A 6,000-nucleotide genomic window follows, 5' to 3' on the forward strand; every position below is an offset into this window, starting at 1 on the left:
CGAAAATCAAGAAAATTTGATTCTCGTTCAGAGGGCGCTACTAGTTTTGGCCTACAGTCGTATAGATGGCATTGACGGTTTCGTTTGTTATTTAACAATTTAAACGCATATCAGTGAAAGAACGTGGGTGAAAATCATAAAAATAATTAATGCAAATAAAAAAAATCATTTATCTATATTTAAATACATTCTATCGTATTTTTATAAATCTTCATTTTTAGTTGTAAAGTGTGTCGACAGATGGCAGTGGATTTACTGGGGTTACAAAATTTACTATGACAGTACCGCTCTAGTATAAGTTACTCTATGTAAATACTTAAGAGCACTGACTGTTGATTACAAAATTGAAATCTTGGTTTCTGACTGCCATTCAATGCGATTGTTAAATAGATTATTGTAAACTCATAAAATTAAATGGTAAGCATTTACAATTTATAGTGCCCTATATAGGTAAATACTTAAAATTTTAGATATTCTAGGATTTCTTTCATTTTTCCGTTGCTCAAAATAGGTACGCGAACTTTTTTCATATCATATCATATCATTTATTCCATTGTAATCATCTTCATTTGTACATTTTGGTCTTACATTTTGTTAAGTAGGTACATGATACATGATACCCTGCTAGGGTGTACAATATTGGATTTTAAACTACTTATTGTAAACTTATACCTAGTTTTAATTTCGAGACATATTCGAATTTAAACTGTTTTGAGACATACTAACATTAAATCATTTTACGGTTTAGACTCACTTGTTTTAGTCACTCGCGCGACATGTTTCGGAGAGCGTAGGTCTCCTTTCTCAAGCACTAGTGCGAGCAGCGTTCACGACGACAGTGTATTGCGTACGCAATACACGGTAAAATGATTTAATATTCGAGACATATGTATAAACTTTTAATTTTAAACTTTTTCTTTCAGCTGAAATTAATTCTAGCTTTCAGGTAATAAGAGTTTATCTGACTATGCCAGGGACCGGAACTGCTTACCTATCCTAATCGGGGTTTTACAAGGGTTTTAATAAGATGCTAAATATGACAAACTTATCATTATTGGCACTAGCCTCTTATATATTTAGGTTAGTGCGTGGGGCGGTCAGTAACCCAGAGTTACTAAAGTCAATAGGTGTTTACGCGCCCCCACGGTACGTGTGGCGGAGGCGCAGGCCGCCCCTGCTGGCCGAGCCGCACGCGCGCACCGGGTTGATGCGCACGGCCCCTTGGACGAGAGCCCTGCGCACATTTAACGAAGTTGCCAATCGAACTGACGTATTTTACTGTTCCGAGAGTGAATTTGTAAAAGTTACATTGTTTGTGTTACATTCTTAGTTATAGTAAGTATATACCTAGTTATAGTAGTAGTATAGTTATAGTAGTAATTTATTATTTTTAAGGTTAATAGACACTATCGCATTGGGTAACTGTAAGGATAGCTGTAAGATTTATTAAATAAATAAATAAATTATATATCCTTTTTTTGTGTAATTTGACATTTATATTTATGTAAAACAAATAAGTATTTGTTTTTTATGTAATTGTTTTTTGTAATTTCGGGTTAATTTTATTGTTTGTAAAAATTGACATGTAAAAGTGCCCCTGTGGCCTATTTGCTGAATAAACGTTTGATGTTTGATTCGTCACGGTCCATATCCCCCCCCCCCCCACCCCGATATGTCTAGTTAGCTTATCCTTCGGATTATTCTCTAAAATACTCGATATTGTCATGGAATAAGACAAAAAGACCGACAGTAACTATGAAATTAATATACAAATTCCCATTACTCCAATATTCAGCGCCATCTATTTAACGGAACATGTTGTTTGGCACTTAGATGTCAATGAAACTCATTCTGCGTTATTGACGCCATCTGTATCCGTACCATGTCACTGACAGTGTCAAAACTGACATATACGCTAACTTCTACTTAAAGTCTGTTTTTTTTATTCCGTAAACTAAAATGACGTTTCATGTGTTTGAGATGACATTTCTTAGTACCACATGAAATGTCATTTTAGTCTACGGAATAAAAAAACACAATATAATTTACTTTCTGTACAACTCGGTCCCACTAATATACGAGTATTACGAGTACGAGCGAGATGCATAGAAAGTAAGGTACGTTCTCGATAGCATTTATGTCAGTGCCAAACTGGTGGTAGAAGAAATGCGATTTTGTATCCACGTTTTCGGGCAATATATCTTGTTGATTTTTGTGCATTCGACATCCAGCTTACATCCAGCAAAGAAAACAATGAAAATGAATCTATGCAAAGTTAAAAATAAATATTATTATTAAATAAATATTATAGGACATTCTTACACAGACTGACTAAGTCCCACGGTAAGCCCAAGGAGGCTTGTGTTATGGGTACTCGGACAACGATATATGTAATATATAAATACTTAAATACATAGAAAACACCCATGACTCAGGAACAAATATCTGTGCTCATCACACAAATAAATGCCCTTACCGGGATTCGAACCCAGGACCATCGGCTTCACAGGCAGGGTCACTACCCACTAGGCCAGACCGGTCGTGAAAAGTTGATATCATTTTCACCAAAACACTTATATTTAGAACTGATCATAGAAACAGAAAGTAAAAATACACTAATGAAGCTTTTCAAAATAAAATCATGTCAATACCTGTACTTAGTTTAGGTTATACCCCTGAAAATCTTTCTATCTTTATTCTATTTAGAAATGTCCCAAATCCTTTAATACATCACAATATTTTTAGTGTAAATCTGATTCATATGTCTGACTTAGTGAAGTTTCTTCTTCTGCCATGCACGCTCTGCACGTGGGGCTGTCAGTTTTACCCATATTATGTAGGTGTTTGTTTAGTGTGTTATGTCCTGTTATTAATCCTACTATTTTACGTAGTAAGCTTCTTGGTGTTTTCAGTAATTACACTTACTTACTTACTCCGTTGGCTCTGCGACCCAAAATGAGACTTGGCCCCCGACACAAGACAGCAGCACTTTTCTCGATCCTGTGCGACCTCTCGCCATTTACAGTTAAATAAAAACAATGATAGATGTTATATTTTATTGAAAATTTCTCATCAGTTATATCAATGGTGGACCATCATTCGAATTGCTACTATAACTCATTTCGAAGCTAGTTTGGGAACTGTATACAAAGCCAATAAGCTGTTCTGCTGATAAACAATCACGTAGTGTTGATTGTATCATAGTAAAATCTTCTAGGATACATTCAGATTTCGCTTTAACATCTTTAGTAAAACCTTTGTTATGTTCGATATTTAAAAACTTTACAATACTGGGACCGCCTTTTCCGTCTGTATTTTCTGTATCGTCTGTCTTATTGTCAATAATTTCATAGTTATCATAATATTTAGACAGTTCAAATTCGCTAAAATCCGCCATTGTAGACTGATCATACTGTTTTTCTTTGATAGTCGTAACTTCTACATTTTCTTGGACTGTGCCGTCAGGTTTTAAAAATCGGTTGATTCTGGTGATTTTGCGCACTTTTGTTTCTGTAAGCTCTTCAGGTAGTTCAGGTTCAATGTAAATTTTTTCATTGTTATTTTTGTCATTGCTCAGACCACCTTTCTGGTCTGGTTTTTCTGTATATTCTTTAGTTTTAATGCCAATAATATCACTGTTTTCATTGACAGTACCAAAAGCAAACTTTCCGCCTGGTTTTTCTGTTAATTCTTCAGCCTTAATGTCAATTATTTCATATTTATCATCATGTTCAGGCAGTTTAAATTCGTCCAATTCCCCTACTATTAATGGATCGATATTGAAATTTAATTCTTTTATAGTCGTTATATCTTTATTTTCTTGAACTGTGCCGTCAGGTTTTAAAAATCGGTTGATTCTGGTGAGTTTGCGCACTTTTGTTTCTGTAAGCTCTTCAGGTTCAATGTCAATTTTTTCGTTGTTATTTTTGACATTACTCAGACCACCTTCCCGTTCTGGTTTTTCTGTGTTTCCTTTAGTTTTAATGCCAGTATCACTGTTTTCATTGAAAGTACTAAAAGCAACTTTTCCGTCTGGTTCTATTGTACGTTTTTCAGTTTTAGTGTCAATTGTTTCATCTTTATCATTAGCATTATTAAGATTACTCTTCTCGCCTGCTTTTCCTGTCAGTTCTTCAGCCTTAATGTCAATTATTTCACATTTATCATCATGATCAGACAGTTTAAATTCGTCAAATTCCCCTACTTTAAACGGATCGGAATTGTAATTTAATTCTTTGATAGTCGTTATATCTTTTTTTTCTTGGACTGTACCGTCAGACTTAAAAAATCGGTTGATTCTAGTGATTTTCCGCACTTTTGTTCCTCTGTGCTCTTCAGGTTCAATATCAAATTTTTCATTGTTATTTTTGACATTACTCAGACCGCCTTTCCGTTTTGGTTTTCCTGTATATTCTTTAGTTTTAATGCCAGTAATTTCACTGTTGTCATTGACAGTACTAAAAGCAACTTTTCCATCTGGTTTTATTGTACGTTTTTCAGTCCTAGTGATAATTGTTTCATCTTTATCATTGACATTACTAAGATCACTCTTCCCGCCAGGTTTTCCTGTTAGTTCTTCAGCCTTAATGTCAATTATTTCGTATTTATGATTATGATCATGTTCGGACAGTTTAAATTCGTCAAATTTCTCCACTTTTAACGGATCTGAATTGAAATTTAATTCTTTGATAGTGGTTATATCTTTATTTTCTTGGACTGTACCGTCAGATCTTAAAAATCGGTTGATTCTAGTGATTTTGCGTACTTTTGTTGCGTGGCAGCTACCTTTGATGGATTCAGAATCGTCTGTTTTTTTCTCCACTTTACTTACTGAAGAGACACTACTCAGTGTGAAAGATGGAGGGGCTTCAGGTTCAGAACAACAAGCGTTACACAGTTCGTCTGCAATGCAATAGTCACACTCGCTTGGTGGTGAATGGTGGTGGTGGTAGTTTCTGTTTGTTATAAAATCCATATACCTAATTTCTTCGACCATTACTGGTCTCCTTTCTTTTCCACACCGCTGAAGATATTTAATAGTATTATCACAAACATTTCTAAAACGTTCCATTGTGTTTGATTCTATTTTGATATTCTTACTTAATTCTACAACAGTATTGATTTGCTTGATCAATTCTATCTCAGACTTTATTTTATTATTAATTTCTGCTTTATATTGCCTCAATGTGTTCTTAAACTGTTTGCATAATATTAAAAAATTATGAATTTTTTGTTTTAAAACATCATCGAGAATATTAATTAGACTTTTTTTCACTTCTGATTTCATGTGTGATCCAAGCAATATCTCCATACACTTGCATTCTTTAATAAACATTTCAACGCTGAATTTTATAGGTCGCTCTTTTAAAATAAGTTCTGATAATTCTTTCACGTCAGAAATTTGATTTTTAAACAACCCTATAATCTCCTTTATCTCAAGCGGATGGTTATGAATCATATTTACATTCGATTCATATTTCTGCATTTCTAGCAATTTAAACATCGTATCGCTCATTTTATCACTCGGTCCTGCATCGTAGCTATTAAAGTCTATTATTTCAGTGTTAGTATCAACAAATTCATTTCTGTCCTCTGTCTTGTTAATAAGCGCATTTCCTTTTGAAATGAGATTAGTTAATATATTCTGAATGTGGTCGATTGTTTCTATTGATACGTTAATAGATACATCAACATCACCAAAGCTGGATTGAGATGATTTTATAGAATCCATTTTGTAAATATATTTTTCAAAACTATCCATAGCTTTAATTTATCTAGCTGCTAATTGATTATTTATTAGTAAAATATTTGCATTCAGCATAAATATCTTCTTATTATATTTATCATTTGGAACTTCTTATCAATTTATTGAAACTCAATTGGTAATGACTAATGAGTTTTCGTTTAAATTTTTTGTATGTTCAAATTTTTCACTCGGTGTCCTGTTGACAATTAATTTAGCCCATATTGTTAATATTCTTTCGACTGTACTGCCGATGG

Source organism: Cydia strobilella, chromosome 25, assembly GCF_947568885.1.
Source record: "Cydia strobilella chromosome 25, ilCydStro3.1, whole genome shotgun sequence".
Lineage (NCBI taxonomy): Eukaryota > Metazoa > Arthropoda > Insecta > Lepidoptera > Tortricidae > Cydia > Cydia strobilella.